General features: G+C 39.0%; 1 long non-coding RNA gene across 1 annotated transcript in view; it reads right to left on the bottom strand.

Moving 5' to 3' along the window:
• Nucleotides 1-14,768, bottom strand: part of LOC137223089 (uncharacterized) — a 370,295-nt gene that overhangs the window by 6,343 nt on the left and 349,184 nt on the right. The window contains exon 3 of the long non-coding RNA XR_010942713.1: nt 4,405-4,470. This is a non-coding gene — a long non-coding RNA (uncharacterized lncRNA). The remainder of the gene's footprint in view (nt 1-4,404; nt 4,471-14,768) is intronic.

Genomic DNA, 14,768 nt, shown 5'->3' on the forward strand with positions numbered 1-14,768 from the left:
GCTGTTTGAATCTTGATTCAAAAAAATACTGTAAAAACAAATTTATGAGATAATTAAGAATATTTGACACTGGGTTTTTTTTAATATGGAGAAATTATTACAAATATTCATGTAGATTAAAAAAACAGTATCGAGTATAACACATAATCAATACTTAAGATAGCCTTATGGGGTGGCCCGATACCCAAAGCCTGCCTTTTGTTTGAATTTGGGCCACTAATTCTGTGGAGCTATAGGCTTTTATGTCAGTGGCCATGCCAACTAAATACTCAGATTGCCCAACTTAGACTAAGCTTGGGGAAAACAATAGTTGATAAAAACTGCCAGAGTCACTTCCTCTCCTGAAACTATAAACTTCTCTTATAGTGCTGTGTTTATGTTGTAATCGTCTGTGTAGTGAGTGCGGGGAGGAGAAGTCATTTGAGAGGAGCTGTGGTAGCCTCTGAGGTACGAGATATACACAGAGAGAAATGTGCTGAGGAACCGAAATCCATGAGGTGTCCCTTGGTGTCAGCTGTACCCCATCAGCAGCAAAGATGTGTGCATGTATGTGTGTGATTAGCAAAAACGCTTTAATGTGGATATAATTACCATATGCCCCACGGATGAAATAATGTCTCTAGCCCACATTATCTGCCCACATTTACAGTATAAACTAAACAGCGTTAAGTACTGTGGTTTATTTCATCAACACAGGCCCTTCTCTCTGAACACAGATCCACTTCCAGCTCTTCACTGGGTGAGTGGAGTTTGTAAACAACTCTTTTATAGTCCCACGCAGCCTTCCTCTTTAAAATATGCCTTTGTTTGAACAATTACTGTTGTTTGTATTTTATTTTAAATTCCCATGTGGAAAAATATGCTTAGATACAGCTTACTGGACATGTTTTCGAAAGATGCATTAATAAGAGAAATGTGATTCAAGTGTGTCAATGCAGGCTTATTTGGAAGATGGTTCCGATTAACTGAGTACAATATCCTACATATGTTATGTGGCATGAAAATGTATTCCATCATTTTATTCTGAATGTTACGATATTTGATTCATTTTGTCAAATAATGAAGGTAAATATGAAGTAAAATAAGACATGAATGATATCATGTTTTACAATATTAATATTTCTTCAATAATCACCTCTGAAGATATAGTCAAAAGGTCTGTTGTCAAATTTATTAACACATTCTTCACCTAAAACTGGTACAGCTGAATCAAAATGGGAAATATTTTTTCTATGTACTTTTAAAAATTCTACAGCCATACATGTTTCAATGCCTTGCACTAAGTCAGTGTTCAAATGATGAATCAATGAATGAGGATCCAGAATAATGGTTAATATCCTACTACTGTGCTACATATAACACATCGTAATATGAAACATTTCTCTGGAACTTCCTCCAATTTCTCTTCTTGGTGGTTTAAATATTTATATTCCTACATCACTTTGCCTCATCTTCTTCCTTTCTTCCCCTTTATTTCCTTATTTGCTTTTTCATTCACTCTTCCATCCCTCCCTAGCTTCACACCCTCTTTTACTCTCTTTCTCCCTCCTTCTCTGTCTTCATTCCTGATTTCTTCCCTCTCTCACTTCTCCTCTTATTTATAAATTCTTTCAGGGTGAGGATCACAGTTGATAAGTATCCAAGACTGCCTATTTATATTTTACTTACAGACACTACAAGTGATGACTGCCTGTGGTTTTATATTATCCATGTGTCTATTCATTCCATTATTCTAAGTAATACAAAGTTGACGCACCTGGCTATGGACTTGAATCTTGCCTAGGACAACTTATGGAAATAATTTGAAAAGTCAGGCATTTAATTCTAATATTCTATTAGTGGATTTGAGAAATAAGAAAATCTCTTTGCAGTAATAAATCAATCAACAGTACCCCCTTCGGGCTGAAATATGAATCTTTCCAAAGCCCAAAGTCATAAAGGAATACCCTTGGGCTTCAGTTTTACTGTTTAAGATGAATGCCGAACACTGTCTACATTTATGACATTGCAGGGACAGCTTGCTTTGGTGACACATGATGTTTGAACGTGGAATCAGACTTAATTAGGTGATAGTACTGATGTAATTTTATTTTTATTGAGTAAAAACATACATTATCTCTAGTTTCTTACCCTTATTCGTGAGATCCATCAGAAAGTGTTCAGTAGTAATAACACCAAGTTGAAATCGTCTATAAAGAACTGCAGGTTACCCCCTAACACGACCACCAGAACTCATATTTTCTTTTATATTGAATTTTATAAAGTTTATTTGGCTGCAATATCCTAATTCCAGTATGAATTTTTCCTACATAGTTCTTTACAAATGTTTTTAAGGAAAGGGCCTCCAAGGAAATTAAATTCAATTTAGGAAGTACTTACCAAGAACATATTTGTAGTCAGGTTATAAAAGTGACACTGGGGGGGTGGAGTCAAGATGGCAGACTAGGAGGATGTGGAACTCGCAGCTCCGCACAACTAGGGCACCAACCCGGCACTGGTGGGGGACCACGGACACCTAAGGGGACTGGAGGAATCCCCCATCCACAAGGTAGGACGTGGGGGGGAGGGAGGGGGAGAAGTGGAGGTGGGACAGGATTGGCAGACCTGAGGGGCGGCTGGGAGAGGGGAGAGATTCCCACGCCCAGAGGGGCCCACCCACGGTTAGGGGATCAATGGACACAGGGGGAGACCCTCGGGAGAGCAGAGGATTGGAAGGGATGGCTGCCAGTGTTTCCCCTGCCCACTGGGCCCCGGGGAGCCTGCTGAGGTCTGGGGCCTGATCCTCTACCCACCTAGGCCCCCTCCAGCCACGTGGGTCCTGAGGGAGTGGGGAGGAGGGAGGCGGGAGGAAAAGTAAAGGCCAGACTGACTGGACGGGGCCCCTGAGGGGCAGCTGGGGGAGGGGAAGGATTCCCACACCTAGAGGGGCCCACCCATGGTTAGGGGATCCACAAGGACGGGGGAGACCCTCGGAAAAGTGGAGGATCAGAAAGGAATGCGGCCAGCAGTTCCCCTGCCCACTTGGGCCCCAGGGAGCCTGCTGAGGTCCCTCAGGCAGCGCTGAGCCTAAGCCCTGCCCAGGCACCCCTCCCCAGGGCCTTACCTCTACACACAACACTGCAAGACTCCTCTGACGGTGCTGGGCCTAAGCCCCACCCAGACACCCCCACCCAGGACCTTACCTCCTAACTCCGCACTTTTGAGGCCCCCCTCCTGCGGTACTGACTTTCCCGGCTGCTGCATGGGTCCTGAGCCTAGACCCCATCCCCGCCCTAAACCCTATCCCTGCCTAAGCTCAGCTCCTGCCTAAGCTCTGCCTCCCCAGAGCCGAGGGCTTTTCCAGTCTTTTTTTTTTTTAGGTTGTGGTTCTGTTTTACCTTATTGTTGTTGATTCATTTATCTTTTTATTTTTTCTAATAAATTTCTTATTTTTCTAATTTTATTTTATTCTTTATACTTTGTTATTGTTCTGCTACTTTTGGCTTGTTCCCCCCACCTTTTTTTCTTTTTTCTGTTGTGGTTCTGTTTTGCCTTCTAGTAGCTGTTTCACTTATATTTTTATTTTTCCTAATATATTTTTTATCTTTCTAATTTTAGTTTTTATTCTTCATTATTGTACTGCTCCTTTCTCTTTTTTTTTTTCTTTTCTTTTGCTGTGCCGTGTGGCTTGCAGGATTCTTAGTTCCCAGGCCAGGGATTGGGCCTAAGATCCTGTGGTGGGAGCTCCGAGTCAAAACCGCTGGACTAACAGAACCTCAGACCCCAGGGAATAGTCACTGGAGTGAGGCCTCCCAGAGGTCCTCATCTCAGCACCAAGATCTGGCTCTACCCAACTGCCTGAAAACTCCTGTGTTGGACCCCTCAGGCTAAACAACCAGTAACAGGAATAGAGCCCCATACATCAAAAAAAAATGAGATGACAAAAAAATATGTTACAGACGAAGGAGCAAGGTAAAAACCTACAACACCAAATAAATGAAGAGGAAATAGGCAACCTACCTGAAAAAGAATTCAGAGTACTGATATTAAAGATGATAAAAAAAACTCAGAAATAGAACAGAGGCATGGATCGAGAAAATACAAGAAATGGTTTACAAAGACGTAGAAGAACTAAAGAGCAAACAGTGATAAACAACACAATAATTGAAATGAAAAATACACTAAAAGGAATCAGTAGTAGAATAACTGAGGTAGAAAGAGTAAGTGAGCTGGAAGATAAAATGGTGGAAATAACTGCCGAGGAGCGGAATAAAGAAAAAAGAATGAAAAGAATTGAGGACAGTCTCAGAGACCTCTGGGACAACACTGAACACATCAATATTCAAATTATAGGGGTCCCAGAAGAAGAAGAGAAAGAGAAAGGGTCTGAGAAAATATTTGAAGACATTATAGTCAAAAACTTACCAAACGTGGGAAAGGAAATAGCCACCCAAGTCCAGGAAGTGCAGAGAGTCCCATATAGGATAAACCCTAGGAGAAACAGACCAAGACATATATTAATCAAACTAACAAAAATTAAATTCAAAGAAAAAATATTAAAAGCAGCAAGGGAAAAGCAACAAATAACATGCAAGGGAATCCCCATAAGGTGATCAGCTGATCTTTCAGCAGAAACTCTGCACGCCAGAAGGGAGTGGCAGGATATATTTAAAGTGATGAAAGGGAAAAACCTACAACCAAGATTACTCTACCCAGCAAGGGTCTCATTCAGATTCGACAGAGAAATCAAAAGCTTTACACACAAGCAAAAGCTAAGAGAATTCAGCACCAACAAACCAGCTTTACAAGAAATGCTAAAGGAACTTCTCTAGGCGTGAAACACAAGAGAAGAAAAAGACCCCCAAAACAATTAAGAAAATGGTAATAGGAACATACATATCGATAATCACCTTGAATGTAAATGGATTAAATGCTCCAACCAAAAGACACAGACTGGCTGAATGGATACAAAAACAAGACCCGTATATATGCTGTCTACAAGAGACCCACTTCAGACCTAGGGACGCATACAGACTGAAAGTGGGGGGGTGGAAAAAGATATTCCATGCAAATGGAAATCAAATGAAAGCTGGATACTCATATGAGACAAATAAAGACTGTTAAAAGAGATAAGGAAGGACACTACATAATGATCAAGGGATCAATTGAAGAAGAAAACTTAAAAATTATACTTATGCACCCAACATAGGAACACCTCAATACATAAGGCAAATGCTAACAGCCATAAAAGGGGAAATCGACAGTAACACAACAATAGTGGGGACTTTAACACCCCAACTACACCAATGGACAGATCATCCAGACAGAAAATAAATAAGGAAACACAAGCTTTAAATGACACAACAGACCAGATAGACTTAATTGATATTTATAGGACATTCCACCTGAAAGCGGAAGGATACACTTTCTTCTCAAGTGCACACAGAGCGTTCTCCAGGACAGATCACACCTTGGGCCACAACTCAAGCCTCAGAAAATTTAAGAAAATTGAAATCGTGTCAAGCATCTTTTCTGACCACGATGCTATGAGATGAGAAATCAATTGCAGGAAAAAAAACCAAACAAACACATGGAGGCTAAGCAATATGCTACTAAATAACCATGAGATCACTGAAGAAATCAAAGAGGAAATCAGAAAATACCTAGAAACAAACGACAATGAAAACATGATGATCCAAACCCTATGGGATGCAGCAAAAGCAGTTCTAAGACAGAAGTTTATAGCAATTCAATCTCACCTCAAGAAAGAAGAAAATTCTCAAATAAACAATCTAACTTTATATCTAAAGCAACTAGAAAAATAAGAACAAAGAAAACTCAGTTAGTAGAAGGAAAGAAACCATAAAGATTAGCGAAGAAATAAATGAAATAGAAATGAAGAAGATAATAGCAAAGATCAATAAAATGAAAAGTTGGTTCTTTGAGAGGATAAACAAAATTGATAAACCTTTAGCCAAACTCATCAAGAAAAAAAGGGAGAGGACTCAAATCAATAAAATGAGAAATGAAAAAGGAGAAATTACAACTGACACTGCAGAAATTAGAACACTGCCTAACACCATACACAAAAATAAACTCAAAAGGGATTAAAGACCTAAATGTAAGACTGGACACTATAAAACTCTTAGAGGAAAACATAGGAAAAACACACTTTGACATAAATCACAGCAAGATCTTTTGTGACCCACCTCCTAGAGTAGTGGAAATAAAAACAAAAATAAGCAAATGGGACCTAATGAAACTTAAAAGCTTTTGCACAACAAAGGAAACCATAAGCAAGATGAAAAGACAACCCACGGAATGGGAGATAATATTTGCAAATGAAGCAACAGAGAAAGGATTAATCTCCAAAATATACAAGCAGCTCATGCAGCTCAATATCAAAAAATCAAACAACCCAATCAAAAAATGGGCAGAGACCTAAATAGACACTTCTCCAAAGAAGACATATCGATGGCCAAGAGGCACATGAAAAGATGCTCAACATTACTAATTATTAGACAAATGCAAATCAAAACTACAATGAGGTATCACCTCACACTGGTCAGAATGGCCATCATCAAAAAATCTACAAACAATAAATGCTGGAGAGGGTGCGGAGAAAAGGGAACCCTCTTGCACTGCTGGTAGGAATGTAAATTGGTACAGCCACTGTGGAGAACAGTATGGAGGTTCCTTAAAAAACTAAAAATAGAACTACCACACGACTCAGCAATCCCACTCCTGGGCATATACCCTGAGGAAACCATAATTCAAAAAGACACATGTATCCCAATGTTCACTGTGGTACTGTTTACAATAGCCAGGACATGGAAGCAACCTAAGCATCCATCGATGCATGAATGGATCAAGACGATGTGGTACATATATAATGGAATATTACTCAGCCATAAAAAGGAACGAAATTGGGTCATTTGTAGAGATGTGGATGGACCTAGAGTCTGTCACAGAGAGTGAAGTAAGTCTGAAAGAGGAAAACAAATATTGTATATTAACTCACATATGTGGAATCTAGAAAATTGGTACAGATGAACCTATTTTCAGGGCAGAATAGAGACGCAGGTGTAGAGAATGGACATGTGGACATGGGGTGGGGGGAAGGGGACCGTGGGATGAATTGGGAGATTAGGTCTGACATAAATACACTACCATGTGTAAAATAGATAGCTTGTGGTAACCTGCTATATAGAACAGGGAGCTCAGCTCAGTGCTCTGTGATGACCTAGATGGATGGGATGGGGTGGGGGAGGGATGTCCAGGAGGGAGGGGATGTGTATACATAGAGCTGATTCACTTCATTGTACAGCAGAAACTAACACAACATTGTAAAGCAATTATACTTCAATAAAAAATAAATGAATAAAAATAAAATAGGGGCAAAAAGAAAAAAAAAAAAAGTGACACTGGAAAGATGATGATGAACTAGGAAGTTTCAGGCCCTTCTTCCCTGACCAAGACAATGAGATAACAACAATATAAGGACCAAAATATGCTTGTGAGAACTCTAGAGACCAACTGAGAAACTACAGGACCCAGGCCAATGTTTCACCAAGAAGGGATTCTAGTGAAAGGGGCATCGTAACTTCCACCTTGGTCTTTTGGATCCTCAGCTCTGGGGGAAGCCAGCCCCCATGTTGTCAACACAGTCAAGCAACCCTGTGGACAGGTCTAGGTGGAGAGGAACTGAGACCTCCTGCCAATAGCCACTGAGTGAGTCAACGGTGAGTGAGTCACCCTGAAAGTGGATTTCCAACCCCAGTCAAGCCTTCAGATGACTGCAGCCTCAAATAATATCTGATGGCAAACTCATGAGAGACCTAAAGCCAAAACTGTCTAGCCACGTTGCTCTCAAACTCCTGACTCACAGAAACCATGAGAGACAATGCATTATGTAAGACACTAAATTTTAGAGTAATTCGTTATACAACAATAGATAACTGCTAGACAACAATAGATAACTGTATTTCCTCCCCCTCTCCCAATTCATATCTTGAAATCCTAACTCTCTACCTCAAAATGTGACTTTATTTGGAGACAGATCTTTACATAGGTAATCAGGTTAAAATGAGGTCATTAGGGTGGGCCCAATAAGACTGATCTCCTTGTAAAAAGGGAAAATTTGGACACAAACATGTACACAGGGAGAATACTATGTGGAGTTGAAGACAGAGATTAGGGTGATGCTTCTATAAACCAAGGAACACCAAAGATTGGCAGCAAACCATGAGAAGCTAGGTGAGATGCATGGAACAGACTCCCTCTCACCGTGCTCAGAAGGAAGCAACTCTGCCAATGCCTTGATTTCAGATATCTAGGCTCCGGAACTGTGAGGCAATATGTTTATGTTGTTTAATTAAAAAAAAATGACACCAAATATTATGTCTTGCTACTAATATTATCTTTTTAAACCCTCCTCATACTGAAGATGCTGATAGCCTGGAAACTACATTTCCCAGATTCCCTTGAAAGTAGGTTCCATAAGTTCTGACAATGAGAAGCACTCCCAGAGGTCTGCAGAGCAGATGAGTAGATGAGGCACAATTCCCCTAGTGGCTGCTGTAGTCAGGCATATGGGCTTCCGCATGGGGCCTTGGTGGGTGCATGGCATCTGGTGTCTTCCTGAGAATTGTCCACTTTGATACTATCTGCAGTTGAGGTCACTGGTGGTGGTTTTCCTGTGATCTCTGCTGTTTTGAGTTGACTAAAAGTGGCACCCCTGACCTTCACTCACCAAGTCTCTCAACCTCTGAGTTGTGCAAGCCTCTGTATCCTTTTATTTAAGCACTTCCTGTTGAATCCATCTAGAATGGCCCAGTTTTGCTGACCAGTCCCTGACTGGTCAGGGCAAAGGGCACGCATTGCCATTGTCCTTTAAGATCAGGGAAAATGAGAAACACCAAGCATTACGATATGAGGCTGAAGAGTATAAACGGCATATGAGTGCTATAAACAAATTGCTAAGAAGCTTCAATTCTAGAAAATACATCTGTTAGTGGAAATCAGCAGAAAGTTCATGAATGACTTATCTGTGGAGAATCTTGTAAGATGGGTAGGTTCTGATGAACAGGTAGGGATTTGGGGTTGTAAAATGCTTCAGGTGTATATAGTATTGAGTAAATGACTTATTAAATTAATAAATGATTACTTTGTTCTAGGTCTAGGAATTGTTAGCTATGTGATGTCCGTTAATTAAGCAAAAAACCTTCCATCTGTAAAATGGAGATCATAACCCCTACCTAGTAGAATTGTTGTGAAAGTAAGAGATAAGGCCTACAACACCAAGCACAGGGTGAGTAATGAACAATTAGTAGCCATGGCAGGAGGTGAAAGGCACCATTCTAAATAAAAGAAGTAGCAGCAGTAGTGATATGGAGGAAGGACCTCATATATTAGGAAAATAGGGTCTGGCAAGCTTGGCAGGGAACATACTGGGAGCAGAAGCTGAATCTGTTACTATCAGTGTATCATGTTTTATTTGATCTCTTCTCTGCTCAATATATCCTCATGGTGAGCGTTAACGTCGCAGTGATCAATAAACATTTGTATCTTAATTTCATGCTAGGACTGGGCAGCAGATTCAAGAGTTTTCCCAAAAAATCTTACAGTGGACTGCTGATAGGAAAATGGAAGTTACTGTTCAAAATCATGCTCTTGATTAATCTCAGCAGTTAACAGCATTCAAAAGACCTCTTAGACAGTCTTTATTACAGTTTTCCATATAATCAGCATACATAATGTAAAACATAAAAACACAAAGAGAAGTGAGATTTTATGTATTTTGTGACTCACAAACTGATTTAACAAAATATGCCAAAATAAAAGCGGTATGGAAGTAAACCAATATTAGCAAAAGTTAATATTTTATAATATCCTATAAAAATATGTGGCATATAAAGTTTTGTATTTCTCTTTAAATTTCCTCCACATATTAATTTTCACTAATTCTCACCAATGTTCCTTAAAGATTATGTTAATTATTTAATGTAGTTATGGTCAAACAGGTATTCAGAACCAATTTAGTATATTTATAAAAACAAAAGCCTTAGGATGATGGGTTTCAGGTAAGTCTTCAGCAAATAGGCTCCTACTTTCAACTGAAGGAGGGGTAGAGCCCCTTCCCTTTCGTCTTTGGCTTCTAAGTTTCTTCTAGTTTTGATCGCTGCTGACCACCACAAATAACATGTCACATGTACTATCATTACTGTCATCCTCCCTAACAAATACTGTTCTTAATTTTCTATGTGTAAGACCTTGCAAAAAACAAATGATTTTAATTGTTAAAAGTACACATATCCATTTTAACCATGAATTAACTACCTTCTCTAAATGACAATATTGTTAATATTAACAGTAGATCTCTTAAAATGAAATAATGTCCCTAATTTATCCTTTACTTTTTGGGGAGGTGGAGTAATTCATCTAAACATTTTAATTATTTGTGTTTAATGACAATGAGATACTCAGAAATATATCTTATTCATCACAGAGCAACATGAATGTTAAAATACCAACTGCTTAGTGAATCATTATTTTCTAAAAGTTTATTTCTAAAAGTTTATTTCTAAAAGTTTATTTCTAAAAGTCTAATCTTTAACAGAATATTTTGGAGTATGGGTTACAAATAGCTCTTTATAATTTGGACCACATAAATGGCTATCAGTTAATAGCTAAAATACTAAATATACTATATTGAGAAACAAAGGAAATTAAATGCAGCAATGTCTCACATGTTCAGCATTTTGGGAGAAATTATATAAGTGAATTTTCTAGGATTAGTATGATTACATTTTAAGGAATCAATTGAAAAATGGTAACTGTTTTTATTTTTTCGGATTCTTAAACATTACATACTAAAACCATGGTCAGAATTATGCTAAATTCTAATATAAAATAATTCTGCCTATTCCCAGGATCAGTCTTCTGCTGACAGTTTGACTCTTATGACAGCTGCACACTTGTGACCCACTGCTTCTAAGTTGCTATGATTTGAGAACAAAATTTCCAATATTGTTTGAATTAAGTATAAACAAGGAATCAATGTGTTTTGAATGAGGGCCTGAAGGCTCTTGTAGGGAGGCTGGAATATAAGTAGAATTATGTTATGATATACCCTAAAATATATATCATTTAGGTTATAGTCATTCAGTATACAATTTTAGCACTGATTTATCTGCCTTTCTGTTGACCCAGAGCTGTCTTCCGCCCCACTATCCTTCTTATTCCTTGGTACTCTTCTGAACTTTGCAAATCTTTTAGACAACCAGGTTGTGCGTGCGTGCGTGTGTGTGTGTGTGTAAAGTACCGTGAGCTGTTGCATGTGTTTATACATATGTGTGTACAGTGAGTGTCCACTGAACTGTTTCAATTTACCATTTTATTCTCAGTTCTTCTACCAAGTATATTAAATATTTTACTATTTGTCATAAAATGATGTTATGGCACATGGACTCTAAGATTTAATACACTGTTTTTTGAAAAGGTTGAAATTTAGTATCCTGAATCTCAAATATTACAGAAACTTTAAACAGTTTAGCTTAGCTGGAGAAGGCTGGGGCATTTCTGAGAATATTATGTGCCTATATTACTCCTTAAGAAATGGACTTTCTGGGTAATGGCTCTAACACTTGACTCTGTTATATATCACACGAAGACTAAATAATTGAAGGTGAAGGAACCTGACCCTGGAAATAACAAAGACAAATTAGACAGAAGGTACTGATTTCTGATGTAACAGATGGCCACCTGATGGAACTGTTTTTATTTACAGAAAGTGAAGCCAAAGTACTTTATTTTGCAGAGGTACCTTTTAACAGCCCAACTATTAGATGAATATAGTTTTTAAAAGATTCAAAGCAAATGTTACGAATCATCTGGAGTCTGGATATCCTAGTTCACAGGGTCACTTCTAAAACTTACATCCAGTCCTCTGATCAATGGATGTTGGCTCTGTATGTTTGGGGAAAAAAAGAACTCAGAGTGGCAGAATCACAAGCATCCTTTAACCTCGAAAGAGTAAACAGATTATTAAGTATTCTACATCATTTCCCTTCTCTTCCCAGGATGTAGTTATAAACACCAATATGTTCTTCTAAAAAATAATTTACCAGACTTAAGGCTTAATCTTCTGATTTTTCAAGGGAAGACAGAAGTCCAGATTTCATATATATTCCTCTTATTTTAAAACATTACCAATTTAAAGATTTTACAGCACTGCTTGGGCCAAGCAAAATACATCCATAGGTTGGATACAGCCCATGACCTGCCAGTTTTTACCTATTTTCTTCTTAAGGATCTCAAGCCAAAATGAATATAACTAAGACTCTTCTTCTACTCAAGTAAGTTCTCATGTAATAGCAAAAGGTTGTTTTAAATGTTTTTGAAATTATATCCGAGGCAATGGCAACACAGCCTAGTGCCTTACAGCTCAGACTATGGAGTGAATTAGTCCAGGATGTAATCCAGGCTTTGCCACTCAGCTATGTGACCTTAAGGAAGGTCACTTAGGAAGTGCAAAATTTCTAAGGAATTTCTTTGAGGAGTAAATACTACTATATGCAAAGTGCTAGCGGCTGGCATACAGTGAGCACTTAACATGTATTAGTGACTTCAGTTACCAGACTAACTACAAACAAAAACGGTTAAAATGCAGAAGTCCTGCAAAGGAAAGCATTTTAATTTAACAAGTTAGATTTTCTTTTTAATTAAGTGTTTTAAAATTGGGAACAAGCTATTCTCTGTTCTCTTTCTTCTCACTTGTAGTTTATTTTTCTGACACCCATACTGGGGCTAGTTTAGAAACTGATGTAAACTCTGGGACATAAAGTTCCAGCGGACAACTCCTTGATGTGATTTAAGGTGATGGAGTAGTGCAATTAATGATGCCTAAATGGTTTAATGAGTTATGTGAGAAAATGAGTAACATCTTGCTATTATAGCAATCTCGAATGCCAAGTGTAATGTGTTAATATGTTTAACTGTGAATGGACAATCAATGAATGAGAAACAGATATACTCTTCTGTTCTACTGTTAAAAGTCACAAAACATCATTTTTCTTCTCAAACTAAATTCCAGGCACATTGTCTGGTTTCTGGAAAATGATGGCTTGGCTTTCTGTAGAGAGACGTTTACTCCAATTTGATCTTCTAAAAATCCAAGAGCAAAATCCAAGATAAAGTGAAGCCTAAATGATCACGTTTAGGGAGCTCATATGGTTTTATAAGTAAAACAACAGCCGCGACAACAAAAACTGACTCTGGTAAATACAAGGAAGCTGAACTAAGCGGAGCTGATACCATGTGATCCAGAAGTAACATCAGGAATTAACAACGCATGGAAGAAAAACCATCCAGATAATATTTGCTGTTTTCTTTCAACCTGCCTGGCTAAGGAATGTGGGCTAAATCTGCCCTGTCACATGTGCTGGAAGCACAAAGGGACTTTTCTCTGATATTCACCGTGAAGACCTGGTAGAGCCCCAGGAGGGAAACTCACAAAAATGCGGGGCCCTCCTGGAGGTGCAAACTCTCAGACTGGCCACATTGAGCCTGTTGCAATTCATTAATTACAGTTCAGGCTTCCCTACCCTGGCACTGGTTCCCAAGGAGGTGTCTGCTGGTGGGTTTCTGCTCTGGTAAATAGTGATTCTTTCTATCTACTGTGTGTCTGTCCAATTTGGGGAGCAGTGGTTTTTCCCCATGACCTCACTTCTCTGATGGATCTAAGAAGAGTTGTTGTTTTTTCAGTTTGTTCAGCTTTTTATTTGTTGTTAGGATGAAATGGCAACTCCTAAACGCTTTCCATGCTGGACCAGAAACCGTAAGCTTATGTAATCTCTTTTTTATCTTTGTGAAGATCAACAGCTGAATTTTCAAGATATAAAATAGCATCAAAATTTCCAGTTGGGATATTTTTTAGCACAACAAGAGATTACTCTTCACTGGGCATATGTAGAAGTAATAGTGTGTATTATTAATATTCATGTAATTTAAGGAATGAGGACATTTCTTAAAGTCAGGTGAGCCCAGCAGCAATCTGTTTTAAAACAGAAGTGGAAAACCCTGAACTGTGCTGGATCAGGTGCAGAAGGTGCAGATAAGTAGCACAGAGAGTGCTGTAACCATTTCACCCACCGCTGCTGCTCCAGCCACTCTGCCTCAGCTCATTTGCACAGCTAAGGTGGTGTCCCTATGATCAGCTAAAGGGGGAGGGAAAAGCCTGAGTTTGGTTGACCAGTGACTGTAATATATAATATACGGAGGTAAATGAAAACTAGAATGCTGTTGCTATACAGACTTACTCAAGGAAAGACTGGGGTGAGGGGAAGTTTCCCAAAGGCAGTGCTTCGGACAGTGCAGCTGCTCAGCTGAGAGAAATGGTCGGATATAGACATATACACCAACTCAGAGGTAGTTTCAAGTGGCTTATTTGGGTGGTCAATGGTCTGGACACACCAAGATTGGAATATTGCAGATACGGAAGGCTGGGGGAGAGCCATGTGGATGTGATCCAGACCAGTCTTTCTTTATTGGGCCAAGGAAGGCACTTCCACCTGCTTTTAGTGTTGGCAGGTAAAAGCTCACAGTTCCCTCCTTTGCCAGAGAATTGACCTCTGCCAAAAGGTCGCTGCTTTAACCTAGGTGTCCATCGACAGATGCATGGATAAAGAAGATGTGGCACATATATACAATGGACTATTACTCAGCCATAAAAAGAAACGAAACTGAGTTATTTGTAGTGAGGTGGTGGATGGACCTAGAGTCTGTCATAC

This window comes from Pseudorca crassidens, chromosome 4 (genome assembly GCF_039906515.1).
Source record: "Pseudorca crassidens isolate mPseCra1 chromosome 4, mPseCra1.hap1, whole genome shotgun sequence".
NCBI lineage: Eukaryota > Metazoa > Chordata > Mammalia > Artiodactyla > Delphinidae > Pseudorca > Pseudorca crassidens.